This window comes from Lissotriton helveticus, chromosome 7 (genome assembly GCF_964261635.1).
Source record: "Lissotriton helveticus chromosome 7, aLisHel1.1, whole genome shotgun sequence".
NCBI classification, from domain to species: Eukaryota; Metazoa; Chordata; class Amphibia; order Caudata; family Salamandridae; genus Lissotriton; species Lissotriton helveticus.
The window spans coordinates 1,098,311,224-1,098,327,595 of record NC_136068.1 but is presented as its reverse complement, the minus strand read 5'-3'; positions in this window follow the sequence as shown (position 1 = coordinate 1,098,327,595).

Here is a 16,372-nt window from a genome sequence, read left to right as displayed (position 1 = left end):
GCAGAAAAATCTGCATGAAAGCATAAACTATTTAAAGGGAGGATTTCACATTTATCAGCATTTAATTTGTAACAGGAAACAAAGGCAAAATCATCTACTTCTGATAGAAAAACGGGGAAGGAGGTTTGTGGATTTGAAATAAATAATAAAATGTCATCTGCATACACTGAGAGTTTTAATAATTTGTCACCATATGGGAACCCTGTAATAACTTTATTTAATCTGATCTTGGTTAAGAAAACCTCCGGGGCAAGAATAAATAATAATGGAGAGAGGGGACAACCCTGCCAAACTCCTCTATGCAACGGAAAAGAAGGAGATACAAGACCATTGACTAAAATAAAGGATTTGGGAGAGGAGTATAATAAAGAAACATAATTGATGAATTTTGGGCCAAAACCAAACCAAGCAAACATTGAAAAAATAAAAGGCCAACTCACTCTAACAAACGCCTTTTCGGCGTCCAATGAAATTGCTGCTAATGAATTTGTATATCTTTTGGATTTGCTTATACATTAAAAAACAATTAAGTTTTATCAGATAAATGTTGTCCTTTAATAAAACCACTTTGTTCAATCAAATGAGGTAATAAAGAATCTAAACGAAGGGCAAGTATTTTTGCAAAGATCTTATAATGTAAACTGATCAAAGATATGGGCCTAAACTTTTTGCATGAAGTATGGTCTTTGTTTTCTTTAGGGAGTAGACATATTAAAGCCTCCTGAAAGGATCCTTCCGATTTCTGAGTAGAGATAAAGTTTTGGAATAATTGATATAATTTAGGAAGAAGGATCTGGGAGAAATGAGTGTAGAATTCAATTGTTAACCCATCAGGTCCCGGAGTTTTACCCACTGTAGGAGGGAGCAAATCTAAATTAAGAGATACGGGAGCATGGTCTGAAAGCAAAATAGAACCTATATCGGAATGTGAGATATGTTGTGTAAGGGTCTTAGATATAAACAGGTAGTCTATACAGGATTGAGTGGAATGAACAGGAGAGAAAAGGGTATATTCTTGAAGGTTAGGATGGCATAATCTCCAGGCATCAACAAGGGAACGTTGGGCAATAGTAGATGTGAATTGAGAATGGATATTAGAAGGGATAAATCTAGAATGTGAACGTCTATTGATAAAGGGGTCAACAATCATATTACAATCGCCACCAAAACTCAAATAATCATCACTATATGTCATTAATTTGGATAAAATCTGGGGCCAAAAAAGTTTGTTAGGATTGGTGGGTGCATATAGATTAAAAATAGTCAAAGGGATTTTGTTAACCAACAAAGAAACCGAGACCCATCTACCTCCACTATCCGCTTCTTGAGCAACAACATGAATATCCAAACGTTTATGACAAAGAATAGCTACCTCATTACGTTTCCCCGAACCAATAGAAGTTTGGATATTTCCTTTTGAATTACATGAATCTCCTGCAATAAAACAATGTCACCTTTCAAACCAGCAATATGTGATAAAACCCTTTGACGTTTTATAGGCGAACCCAAACCTTTAACATTTCAGGATAACATTTTTATCTTAGTTTATCTAACAACAATTCAAAGAGTACACTAGTGTAAAGTAGTGATAATAACAAGGAAAAAGGTAATAAAGAGGAATAGTGTTGATGTGTATGAAGGAAAAAGGAACATAATTGAATAAATCATGAAATAACTAGGGAGAGAAGTAAGAAAAGGAGGCTGGAAAGAGGGAGAAAAATGGAAAGGAAGAAACATTTTGAATATGTAGAAGTAAGTAGAGAAAAAACTAGGGAATAATTATATATCGTCAAATATAGAGACCAAAATAGGATAGAAAAAAGAAAAGATAATGAAAAAACAAAAAGACATACCACGAACATACAATGAAAACGATGTTCGTGGAGCCACAATAAGGAAGACGGCACAGCCAACCGAAAAAACTCCAAGACGAGGACGGGAAAAGGAGGAGGACATCCAGACGGGGTAACGGTCACAGATCAGGGGACCACGAAAAACCTTACCTAATGGAAACAAGAAGAAAATACATTATATAAAACAAAACATGACCAATATAATGTGAAAAATATAACAGAGAAGGAGAGGACAAATGACGACAAAGTTAAAACAGAACGATCAAATCTAACAAAACACTAGTAGGCGCCAAATTGCTCCCTCTACAGACAACGTAACTGAAAAAGAAAAAATATGAAAAAAAGAGGAGTAGAATAGAGAGCAACAATGCTAACACAACAATCAAATCAACAAAGAACGAGCCATCTCCATATCCCCTACCCTACAGGTATCCAAAAAATGTTGTAATAGAAGAGGGTCTTCATAATTAGTGGTTTAATTTTTGTAGGTCACCTTGAAGAGGCATGGATAAAACAAACCATATCTGGCATTAAAACTTTGAAGTGCCGGTCTCACATCAATTGCTTCCGACGGTCTGCTGTCGCTTTTGCATAATCTTGAGCAAAAAACAGGTTAGATCCTTGTCAATAAATTTTTCCCTTAAGTTTGGCTGCCTGTAAGACCTGAAGTACATCAGTATATTCCCAAAAATATAGAATAACGCCTCTCGGTTTAGTTGATGAAGAAGAAGCTTGTGGGGTACAACCCAGGAGGTGTGCTCTTTGGATATTCAGTGGAGGAGATTCTGGAATATTAAGAAGCTTTGGGAGGAAAGATTGAAAGAGAATAAGAGGATCAGTGCCCTCAAGTCCCTCCAAAAGGCCATAAATGTGTAAGTTTTTGCGCCTATTTCAGTTTTCTAAATTTTCCACTTGTTGTTTTAGGGCTAGATGTAGGTAATTTCTATTTACCGATTTTTACCAATTTGGTATTTAAGAATCGATAAATAGAATGTAGGTAAAAAATCGGTACATTTTACCGATTCGGTAATATTTGTTATTACCGATTCGGTATTTACCGAATCGGTAATAAGGAATACCTTCCCACTCATGCCTATGGGCCTGGAGGCCCATAGGAATGAATGGGAAGCCATTCACTATTACCGATTCGGTAAATACCGAATCGGTAATAGGGGGAGCATATTCAAGGGTGGCAGGGTATCACATTGACACCCTGTTGCACCCCTGAATCGTGCATGTGTGCACATGTGGCGTACATACATGCCCACATGGCACTTTTAAAAAAGCTCAAAATTGTTTTTTTAAAGGTATTCGTTAGTTACCACCAACTTGTAGTTGGTGGTAAATAACGAATCCTTAAACCAAAAATGCACTCCCTTGAGTGCTCCCGACATAGTATTTTAGGATTCGGTAATTTACCGATTCCTTAAATTAAGGAATCGGTAAATTACCGAATCCTTAAATCCAGCCTCCTACATCGCAAAGGGATAAATACTTGTCGGTAACGAGAAATTTACCGATTTTCGGCCGTTACCGACTGCTATTTGCCCACCTACATCTAGCCCTTAGGCGGGAAATTCCCTGATGCATGGAAGGCACTTGTTTGACAACAGCTTGAAGAGAGTCAACTCAATTTTCCAAATGAGTAACTTTTTGATTAGTATGAGACCAGTTGTCTTCAAGACTTCAGAGGCGAGCACTTATTTCCACCATATAAGGTTTGAGAGCGCAAATTTCTTCAAGAAGTTATTCCATAGAATAGGTGTTGAAGAACTGGTAGGAGAAGGTGGGTCCTTTTTGACACGTTTACCTGTTGCTGTTGATGATACAGAAGGTAATTTAGAAGTTGGTTTAGGCGCAATTCAGGTGGTAGCAGACGTTGCGCCACTTGTGGCAAAAGATGTAGAGCTTGATTACATCTCGTCCATGTCATCTTGCAGAATACTGAAAGGGTTATAATTTACCAAGGTAGTAGGGACAGGAGGAGGAGCACTACCACGGGTAATTCATGCTTTTGCCATAAACCATACACAAATAACACCAACACCCTTGTGTATATTGCAAGGGAAATGCCAGAAGTTTGATGAAGAAAAACAGGAAATAAGAATAAATTCTCCTCCAGTCAGCCAGTAGAAATTATAACAGATTTTTATTTTGAAAAAGGCAGATGAGTTCAAGCCAAGAAGAAGCTGATTTGTAACTTAGAGTCGACTGGGATTCAAAAGCAGTTGGTTGGTGAGTAAGAATAGCCAAAAGGAGATAAAAAACGTTAATGAAAAACGGTGCACCCACGAAACAGGTCAACGAAAGCCTCAAGATGTCAGCTGTGTGGTCTTATAAGAAACATGAACACTGAGTAGAGTCAGCACACAAACAAAAAATCTTTAGCCAGGAAAAAGGGAGCATAATCGTGAACTGTAATTAATATGGTATTCCAAGGCTGCCATGCATGAAAGTACAACTGAGAGGTAAAGGTGAACTTCATCAAGTAAGAAGAGAATATGGCTTTGAGTACAGTCAGTGAAAATTACAGCCACACAAAATAAACTGTAGTTGTTCCAGAGATCCAAGTCTCAAAAATGCTCCCAAATATTATGAAATCAGTAAAAACAGCCAAAAGGGTGAGGGCATTCAAAAACAAGCAGGAGTGCTTATTTGGAAGAGTTTATATAGGCAGTAAATGTAGCATTGAAAAACGAGCGGTAAAAACGCTCAAAATGGCGGCCGTGTGCTGAATGAATTGAAAGTCAGTAACAAGCATTTACAATGCAACGGTTTCGCCTTTGTAAAAGTTAGAGCTATTGGCATTGTAAATGACAATTTTTTTTATTTATGTGTTGGTTTTGAAAACAGATAAATAAATGGCATTGCCATTTACAATGCCAATAACTTAATCACTCGCACACAGTAAAAATGATTAATAATAACTAACCTTCTTATCAAAGGACCAAAAACCCTGCCTTAAGTTGCAGTAATTAAAGAGCTTGCTGACAATTAGGAGCTCCCTGAGTGATGGTGTGTGTTTTGTAGGTGTGTGTGTGTGTGTGTGTGTGCACGTGTGTATTGCTGACATGCAATGCTTACATTCAATTAGGAGCTCCCTGAGTGATGGTGTGTGTGTTTGTAGGTGTGCGTGCGCGTGTGCACGTGAGTATGCACATGTGTACGGGTGTGTGTGCATGATCATTGTGTGAATGAACGTTCACGAGTGTGTATGAATGTGCGCATGTGAGTGAATGTGCATATGCATGGATCCACAAGGCATGAAAATGTATGTGCCACTCTAGTTCGTTGGTCTGCAAGGATTTTTTCATCATGCCCTCTGAGGCAATCATGGACCAGAAACAATGTTTACTGCATGTGTGAGTGAAAGCAAGTGAATGTCAGAATGCATATGCCGTGTGCATATGCCTGTGCCGGACAAGTGACTCTGTCTCACAAGGACTCACACCCACTGTGAATCCCACTGCTTGCCTCAGCGTCCAGGCAACCAGGCACTCCGTACCTTCAGACACATGCAGGGGGCACTCTGGACAAGGGAGACACAAGCCTGCACGATGGTGTCACTCTACATCTTGTCGCAGCACACGTGTGCATGACGGGTACATTCCTGTGTTTTTCAGTCGAACCATGCACAACCCTGTGAATGGTATAGTTTCACACCTACACGTTGTAGTTGCACAGCACATCACTTGAATGTGCATCGCAGGCACACACCTGTAGCCACACACCGGACGTCACACTACTGAAGAAACAGTGAAACACACCATCATGTGCCTGCATTACCAGGTCAAAGAAGAGCACGGTGCAGTCTCACAACTTGAATCTCTCACAGATACACAGTGTAGTCCCACAACTGCACAGCCATCACACGCACACCTGTAGTAAAGTTTGGTTGCATGCCGGTGCAGTATAGCCCCATGTCTTCAATAAGCTGACAGTGCAATCTCACACGTAATACCCAAACACATCTGCACACCTGTGCAATAATAGCACGCATGCGCAACAAGTAGTCTTCTCTCGGGGGGCGTGGCCACGACATCTGGTTGCCAGTAGGTTATGCTGTCAAAGTTACAAAGTAAACACAGCAAACGCACTCCTACAAAACCTGGGGGGCAGTCTACGCGTGACCACCCTCCCGCCCCCATCACCTACCCACACAGCAGAGCTTGTATAGGTGCCCTTTCCTCTCCTGCTCCGACAGCCCGTTCAGCCAATCAGATCTATCCAGGAGCATCTCTCTTTTAAAGGTGTAGTACCAGGATGAGCTGGGAGGGCGATTGATTGGCTGCCCGGCCATGACTCCTGCGCCCCAAACACCGGATCAGGAGGGAACCGGGCCGCAAAAAACAGAATATGCGACCCCTTAAAAGTTCCCGCTGCTCCCAGAAGGACGCAGGCAGCCGATAATGCTGTGTCCAGGGCTGCCTGTGCGAGAGCTCTCTGTATCTAATTACACAGGCCCTCCCCTCCTGCCTGTGCGCCTCCCGCCTCCGGCCCCTCCCCCCTCCCATTGACGGCAACAACAGAAGCGACAACAAAACTAGGAAGCCACAGCCGGAGTAACCAGACGGTCAGGTCCGGGGACTGGGAGGGAGGCGTGGCACCGGCCGGAGGAGAAACCGCCGCCCTCGCCACCCTGTGGCACAACATCCGAGCCCCCACTCAAAACAAATCAGCCAACAGATAGGGTGAAACTGCCAGAGACCGCGTAACTTGTGGGCAAATAAAAACAGCAACGACCATGAGTAATAGGCAGGTTGACTGTGATTAAAGCGCGTGTCATAAAAATGGCCTATGAAAAGCGCAGGGAAAACTCTTGAAAAACTTTTTTTTCCAAGTTGAAAAAATGCTTCATCCGATTTCTTCATAAAAATGGCCACGCTCCATGTTTCCACTCCTCCGCCCCCTTCTCTTAACTCGCTTCCATCAAGAAGCCTTGCGTTACAGAAAATGAGGCAGCAAGCGGAACAAGCATTTACAAGTGGGGCCGGTACGTAACGTGTAGGAAAATTAAAAAACTTACCTTCGGGAGTCGGCTCGGAGTATGGAGCGGGTCGGGTCTGCGTCCTCACTGGGAGAGCCGTCCGGCTGGTGTGACGAAGGATGCCGAAGAAAAAAAGAAGAAAAAAAAACCCGCCCACCGCCGCATGACGTGGGCAAAAAGAGAAAAATTCTACGGAACGCCCACGAATCGCCTCAGACAATGACGGACATATCTCTGTTCCAATGGCTAGCCTCCATTTATGGAGCTAGCCAATGGAACAGAGAGGCGGAACAAAGCCCCATACTAGTAAACAAAAGTTTTTCGCCAACGCAGCGGATCGCCAGGCGAAACCTAAAAAAGAAGGGAGAGCGCTCACCCCAAACGAGCAGGAACGCGGTAAAAGACGGAGACAGACTTCATTGTTTCTGCCAGTTGGGGCTGCGAAGCGGCAAAGTGGTGCCGACAGAGACTTCCTCCGTCCTCGTAACGCTGCCGAGCTTCACGGTGAGGCGGGCATCTTCTTTGGCGCCGCAGCCCCGCTCCTCAGAGTTGCTTTTTAAGGGAGATGTTCTACCCCTGGAGCCTCTGGTGTATGCTGTAGTGTTGGAAATAGGGACTCTCTAATTATAGTCTAACTGTATTTTTCACTGAAAACGTGTTTTTTATAGCTGTTTACGGTTACTCGGTTTGACAAGCTCTGTGCTTAGGTTTACGCTATGGTGTGCTATGTCATTGGTAGAGTGCTCCATCACCGGTGAAGGTATCCTGGTGCTGTTCTCCAAGCATCCATGTACGTTTGGACTTGAAACGTCTAACTCAGATTTGTTAATGTAGGAGGTATTATGGGGAGCCCAAATGCTGCACTTCTACTTCCAATTCCCATGGGTGTAGCTTAGTTCAGTAGTTTTTTAAATGGTCCCCTCGCATTTTACAGCTCAGTAGGAAGAAGAGAGGCCTTGAGCTCCAGGAGGTCTCAAAGGCACCGATATGGATGGGTAAGCAGCAATGTTGGATGAAACAACCTAATACCAATGACACCATCCACTGACATTTATGCAAAGGATACCTTCACAATGAGAGCAGAGGTTGTGTAACCCTCATTGACATCACAAGAAAGATGGAAGCCATTTGATTGGCAGAGTTAAGGTGGTGCTGCAAAACTGGGTACCCCAGTGACTCCCAGCCCGCGTGCCTGTTTTGCATTTCCTCTATTTTTACATTTTCCTCTAGCAGTCCCTCTTAAGAGTGAGCGTTGCTAACGTCCTACTTTTCACCCTTCATTAATTTGCACAACCACCTGTTTAGTTTTTTTTATTTAAAAAAAGCTGGATTTACAATTATGCACTTTTCCAGCAGATGGAGTTAGTTGACCAAAATCATTAAGGTGGTGGAAATTAGATCATGTGCCCTTTGACCCCAGGGCCCAGTCGCATTACAAGACATGACATCAAACAACCTCTGGGGTTTATATTTAAACCATGGGAAATGTTTGATCAAACACCCTCCTTTAAACAATTGAGGCACATTTTAAAAAATTGGGGCACATTACTGAAGAGTGGCTTATAACAAATGCTACTGGAATTATGTGACAGTAGAGGCCCAAATCCATGTACCACAGAAAATGCAAATTATGAGGCACATTCTACGGCAGCTTATTTTGTTACGTTGTCATTTTAACACATATTAAAATTGCATGGATAAAAGATACCTGAACACAGGAATTAACAATTACACGTTTACCAGTTAACCTGACACTCTTTAACAACACTTTTCACTCTTTTAGTAACTTTTAATCCGTTTGAGACTGAAATATAGTTTTTGTTGAAATCTATAAACTATTCAGAAGATGCTGGATTATGTTGCAAGTGCAGTAAATCCATTATTATGTGGAAACACTAAGGCCGAAGAATTACATGATTCTATACAGACACATCGAACTGCTATGACAAAGGCGAAAGAACACTTTAGCTGTAAACAACAGCAGACACATTGGTGAATTCACAGGGTTTGCCGCAAAGTCCGCAGGACAGCAAGCAGCCGCAGAGTAGCCCCTGCTTCTCCCACAATGGACCCATGACGTTCCAACACATCACACCCCTCTTATGGGTACAGCCACGGTCCTGAGGTCTGTTGCTTCAGCACAGCAATGTTTACTATTAGCAGCTCTTTTGTCGGTCTTGACGAGACCCTGATTTTGTCTGGATTTAGAACTAGCAGTAAATGTTTACATTGCACATGGTCAGTGATTGGCTGCCGCCCCCTCCCTATGACCACACCAACCCCCGGACACAGGGACATGAAACATGGTTATCTTTGGAAGTCGGGGGGGTCGCAAGACCACCTGGCCGTATTTATTAAGATATAAAACAATACATTTTAATTGTACGATAAGCAGTTTATACAAAAATTCAGCAGGACATTAGATACATGATTGTCAACAGGTGTGAGAGACTATCCTTAACAAAAACTCTAATACAGATTGTTTCCTAACCGAAACTAACATCATCATCTGAAATTTAGTATATTAACATTTCTGGCCATATGTCAAGGTCGCTAACCGGTGTCAGGTCCTACTAGCTGCGCCTCACCACAAGATGTGCGCATGCGCAGCCGGGCCCGGTAATTACCCGGTCCGTGCCGTGAACTCCATTTACCCACTTAAGGAGGGCCCTTACTCAGCGCCATCTGTTGACGTCATAAGTATGCGCGCGCGGGGTGGCTACCAGCCTAAGGAAAGCGTGACTCCTCCAACCCGCGCCCCTTTGAAGCACCAGTTACCTTGCCCCTGAAGTTCTAGGAGGGGCCAATGGCCCCTCCCCCTGGGCGGGAACCTCCATAGGATGATGCCCGCCCCCTCAGACCTTAAAATAGCTGCTCACCGGTCATGACCTTACCGCATGCCCCATACCTAATAAATACGACGACCTATGGGAAAAAATTCTAAAGGACAACTACCCTGTCTAATTAAACCATCACACATAACCGTAAAGCTAAAACAAGGAAAAAAGGCCTAAATACCATTGCAACCAATAACATAATACAATAGCATTAACTAAACGGGGAAAAAAGGCCTAAACGAAAGCATACAAGCAAAATACACAAACCAAAACAGTTTTCTAAGCATAGGAAAATTGGCCTAACAAACATTACAGCAAATTACCGACTGAATCAGCCTAATAATGCATACAATACCGCATTGTTCCAGGGATGGTGGGTGGGGAAACAAGAAGCCCCGAGCGCGGGGCACCACCGGTGTGGGGGAGCGTCCAGGCAACAAGGAGTCCCCTGGGCGCTCCCCGCTTCTTTATCCTCCCGGGGGCCCGGGGAGGGGGGGCGGCACGCCCCCCCCTTCCCAGCCCCTCCTGCAGCCCGCCCCCCTGACCCGGATGTCGCTTAATGCCATCCGGGTCAGGGAGGGCGCCCGCCAATCGGTGGTAGGGCGCGCCCCAGAGGACACGCCCCACCACCGAGAGGCTTTGGTGGAGGGGAGCGGTCGCCGCACCGCCATGCGGGCGGGGGGCCAAGAGCCCCCCCTTTTCACATGGTCAGTGATTGGCTGCCGCCCCCTCCCTATGACCACACCAACCCCCGGACACAGGGACATGAAACATGGTTATCTTTGGAAGGCGGGGGGTCGCAAGACCCCCCGGCCGTATTTATTAAGATATAAAACAATACATTTTAATTGTACGATAAGCAGTTTATACAAAAATTCAGCAGGACATTAGATACATGATTGTCAACAGGTGTGAGAGACTATCCTTAACAAAAACTCTAATACAGATTGTTTCCTAACCGAATCTAACATCCTCATCTGAAATTTAGTATACTAACATTTCTGGCCATATGGCAAGGTCGCTAACCGGTGTCAGGTCCTACTAGTTGCGCCTCACCACAAGATGTGCGCATGCGCAGCCGGCCCATTTGAAGCACCAGTTACCTTGCCCCTGAAGTTCTAGGAGGGGCCGATGGCCCCTCCCCCTGGGCGGGAACCTCCATAGGATGATGCCCGCCCCCTCAGACCTTAAAATAGCTGCTCACCGGTCATGACCTTACCGCCACAGGCCAGCATTGTTAACCGACGATCTTGCCTCCCCCCTCCTATACCTAAACTCGGACTGACTTACTTGGCAAATCCCTCTAACCAAGCCCAGAGATTATTAGACCACAGGACATTCCCTGCCTCAGTCAAGTGTACCCCGTCCCCCAGATAGAACTGCTTGCCCCAGATACATCCGTGTGGAATCGTCTGCAACCGGGGGGCTCGGAATAGTTTGTCCAACTGTGTGTTGATCCTCTTTACCGAGTGATTCAACGCCCTGACAGAGTCACCCCCTCGCCACTGCCACCGAGGGATAAGTTGCGACCATACTACTGTGCAGCCCGGGCAAATCCTAGTTACCCACCCAGCAGTGGAGATGATCTCCTCAATAAGGATGCGCCTCCCTAGTTTGGCCAAATCATTCTCCCCCAGGTGAAGTATCACCACTGACGGGGGGCGGGCTGCTGCGCTAAGAGTCCCTGGAAGAAGCTCCTAAACTGGCTGAGGCACAGACCCCCTCTTCCGAAAAAGGAGATATGAAACCCCGTCTGCGCGGCCCTGTTCCTACGGTCTCCTGAAAGAAAAACATGTTCAGCACGCCTCACATAAGAGTGGCCCACAATCCAAGTCACCAATTTCATGTGTCCTTCCTGTCGCTTGTGCTGCGATGGTGTTGATCGTTGACGCCCGGCGGCGAGTTCCTCCCCTGCGTCACAGGTTTGAGAAACTGCAAAAAAACAGAAAGACACCAGGCGTGAGCACCATCCTGTCACAACATGTCAATTCGCACATATCGTTTGTAACATTCCGACGACCATCTCCCTATTCTCTTTACATTCTCAACTGGGAGACCCCTTGCTACTGCTTCAGTTGCTGCCCCAATCCTAAATGAGTGAGTGCCAAATTCCCTGGGGTCAAAACCTGCCTGTCTGACCGTCAGCTCCAAGACTCGCCTAAACTGGTACCTGGTCAATGGTGTACCATCGGCGTGACACAACAGTGCACCCCCCGACGTGCCCTCTCGCTGCCTGTGGAGGAACTCTACGTGGGAAACCGGGCAGCAAGGGTTGGCCCGTGCCCGGTGGAGCACTATGGTGTGACCCCGGGACTCCTGGTCAGTTTTTGATCTCTGAATTGTCACCCACATAGTATCCTCTCTGATCTTTACACAGGTCCACTGCAGGCCGCCCAACTTATCCCCTTTTGACCCTGCGACTAATTCACCAATTCTCAGAGCCCCATAGAAAGCCAGGGAAAATGCAGCCTTAAACAGAAGTACCTCCCACTTGGAGCTAGAGACACTGTGAAGCGCTCCTAATAAGGCTGTCAGCCGAGCTAGCCCAATGGGCCTTCTTCCATCTGGAACGTGACCTTGTAGACGGCGCCAACCCCTCAAAGCCTTGCGCACCATAAAGGTGTTAGTAGGATCCCGCATGCCCTTAGCCTGCGCGAAGAAGGAGACCGCCGCCCTATGTCTGCTCGCCGCCGCCACTGAGCGCCCTTCCCTGTGCATTGATTCTAAGTAGGCCGCAAAGCTGTCCTCCTGCGCCCACCTAGCCTCCCATTCCAGCCCCAAGAAAGCCCGGTAAGACAAAAACGCCCCTTCGTAAGCTGTCTTGGTCCTGGGGGCTAAGCTAGCAACCACGAGGTCCTGTAATCTGGGGCACCAATCTGCCAAAGTACTGCCGGGAAGTGCTCTGGCAAGGGGTCTGCTGCAGGAAGATGCTCCCTGAAAACCTGCATTTTAAAGCGAGAAAGGGAATCAGCTGCATTGTTGAGGATTCCTGGGACATGCTTGGCTCTGAAAACCACATTCCATTTTAAGCACTGTAACACAATCTCCTTTATCAGGCGCAGTATGAAGGGACAGCGTGCCCCCTGTTGATTTATACATTCCACAACTGTCATGTTATCAGACCAGTACACCACTGATTGATTACATAGGTGTTCCGGCCATACCTTCAAGGCCACCCAAATTGGGAAGAGTTCCAGGAAGCCAATATTGGCGGTCAGACCCCACGCTTTCCATTCCTCCAGCCACCGCTGGGCGACCCACTTGGACCCCAAGATGGTGCCGAAGCCCACGCTACCAGCAGCGTCAGTCCATAAACCCAACTCTGCTGATGTGGCGGGAGGACCGGGCCACACTATCCTGCCATTAAAATCCTCCAGGAATTCCCTCCATATATGCATATCCTGGCGAACCTCAGATGACAACCTCGTGCGGTGATGTTTCTCCCGTAGTCCTTTCATAGCTTGGGCAATGGAGCGTGAGAATGGGCGTGCCATTGGGATAACCCGCAGAGCAAAATTCAGTTGCCCCACTACTTCCTGCAGCTGTTGCAAGGACACCTTGTCTTTGCGTAGGCATTGACAAAGCGCTGCCCTAAATCTAGCCACTTTGTCCCTGGGCAACCTGAAGCATCCCTCCACTGAGTCAATTTCGATCCCAAGGAATTCCAAGCAGGTGGACGGGCCGACCGTTTTCCCTAGCGCTAGCGGGACCCCAAAAGCCTGCATGAGCACGCAAAATTCCTGCAATGCCCAGGCACACTCCTGAGAGCCCGCCGCACCTAAGAAAAGGAAATCGTCTAGGTAATGCATGACCTGCTGGTGGCCCGTCGCCTGTCTCATGACCCACTCTAGAAACAAGCTAAACGTCTCAAAGTAAGCACATGAAATGGAACAGCCCATGGGCATGCATTTGTCCATGTAAAACTTGCCTTCGAAATTGAAACCTAGGAGGTGGTGATCCAAAGGATGGACTGGGAGGAGACGGAAAGCAGATTCTATGTCGGACTTTGCCATCAGTGCCCCTGGCCCCAGAGCCCGCAATAAATCAACAGCCTGGTCAAATGAGGCATATTTTACACTACAAATCCCCTCATCAATCGCATCGTTCAAGGATGCTCCTCTTGGTGCCGACAGGTTGTGGATCAGTCTAAACTCGCCTCTCTCTTTTTTGGGTACTACTCCAAGCGGTGAACACACAAAATTGGGGACAGGCACCTCCTGGAAGGCCAGCTATCCTGCCCAGCGACAGTTCCTTAGCACCCACCACTTCAGGGTTATGACCCGCCGTCGAGCTCTGGAACCTCCTCGACACCACAGCCCCAGACGTCGCCTTCCTCGCGGAAACCTGGATGAACGCCTCCTCAGCGCCCGACATCGCCATCGCCATCCCGGACGGCTTCAAGATCATCCGGAGGGACCGCGTCAACCAGACAGGAGGAGGCATCGCCTTCATCCACAGGAACTCCATCCGCATCACGACCAACACCGACGACACCCTCGCACCCGCCGAGCACCTGCACTTCCAGATCCACATCAACCCCAAGACCACCCTCAGAGGCACCCTCGTCTACAGACCCCCGGGACCATGCACACAATTCAGCGAGGACATCGCCGACTTCGTCAGCCCGCATGCCCTCCCCTCCGCTGACTACATCCTCCTCGGGGACCTCAACTTCCACCTGGAGAACAACAACGACCGCAACACCACCACCCTGCTGGACAACCTCGCTAACCTCGGACTCAAGCAACTGGTGGCCACCCCCACCCACTACGCCGGACACACACTCGACCCCGTCTTCTCATCCAGCAAGGACATCGCCTTCAGCCACGCCACCGGACTCCACTGGACGGACCACAGCTGCGTCCACTTCAGCTTCAAAAGGACCACGATCCACCACCAACAGCAACAGGTTGCACGCAGAAGCTGGAACAAGATCACAGCCGACCAGCTCGCGACTTCCCTGAGCAAGAACCCAGCCACCAGCGCAACGAACCCCAGCCAAGCAGCCACCAACCTCACGAAGTGGATCAGCGACTGCGCAGATGACCTCGCCCCTCTGAGGACCCCGCCTGGCAGACCCGGCAGCAAGAAAGCCCCATGGTTCACCGACGAACTCAAGAGCTCCAAGAAGGACTGCAGAGCCCTTGAGAAAGCTTGGCGCAGAGACCCAACACCGGACAACATGACTGCCCTCAAGCTTGCCACCCGAAAACACCACCAACTGATCCACACCACCAAGAAAACTGCATTCAAGGAACGACTGGACAACAACGCACACAACAGCAAGGAACTCTTCAACATCGTTAAAGAGCTCTCCAACCCCGGAAACAACGACATCATCCCTTCGCAAGACCTCTGTAACTCCCTCGCCTCCTACTTCCACAACAAGATCGCGGACATACACAACAGCTTCAGCACTCAACCGACGCACGCCACGACCGAACCACCGCCCCCCACCACCACCCTCCGCGCCTGGACCCCGATCAGCACCGAAGACACCATCCGCACGATGAACTCCATCCACTCCGGATCTCCGACCGACCCTTGCCCTCACCACGTCTTCAACAAGGCCGACGCTGTCATCGCACCCCACCTGCGGGACATCATCAACACCTCCTTCAACACCGCTACCTTCCCAGAGAGCTGGAAGCACGCCGAACTCAGCGCCCTACTAAAGAAGCCATCAGCCGACCCCACCGACCTCAAGAACTACCGACCCATCTCACTGCTCCCGTTTCCCGCAAAAGTCACCGAGAAGACCGTCAACAAGCAGCTGGCCGCCTTCCTCGAGACGAACGGATCCCTCGACCTCTCGCAGTCCGGCTTCCGGGCCAACCACAGCACCGAGACCGCCCTGATCGCAGCAACCGATGACATCCGCGCCCTGCTCGACAACGGAGAAACAGCGGCCCTCATCCTCCTAGACCTCTCCGCGGCCTTCGACACTGTCTGCCACCGTACCCTAGTACAGCGCCTCAGCAACGTTGGAATCCAGGAGAAGGCACTGAAGTGGATCACCTCCTTCCTCGCAGGAAGGACACAGAGAGTCCGCCTCCCCCCGTTCAGATCAGAAGCCACCGAAGTCATCTGCGGCGTTCCCCAAGGCTCCTCGCTCAGCCCAACCCTCTTCAACGTCTACATGAGTCCCCTCGCAGCCATCGCATGCCAGCACAACCTCAACATCATCTCCTACGCCGACGACACCCAGCTGATCCTCTCCCTCACCAACGACCCCGCCACCGCCAGAGCCAACCTACACGAAGGGATGAAAGAGGTAGCCAAATGGATGAAGAACAGCCGCCTGAAACTGAACTCGGACAAGACGGAAGTCCTCATCCTGGGATCCTCACCCTCCGCCTGGGACGTCTCATGGTGGCCCCCCGCCCTAGGCAGCGCACCCAAACCAACAGACCACGCACGCAACCTGCGCTTCATCCTGGACTCCTCCCTCTCCATGACCAGACAAGTCAACACCGTCTCCTCGTCGTGCTTCAACATCCTACGCATGCTACGCAAGATCTTCTGGTGGATCCCCACCGAGACCAGGAAGACGGTCACCCAGGCCCTCGTCACCAGCCGACTGGACTACGGCAACGCCCTCTACGCCGGAACCACCGCCAAACTCCAGAAGAGACTCCAGCGGATCCAGAACGCCTCAGCACGACTCATCCTGGACATCCCCCGTCGCAACCACA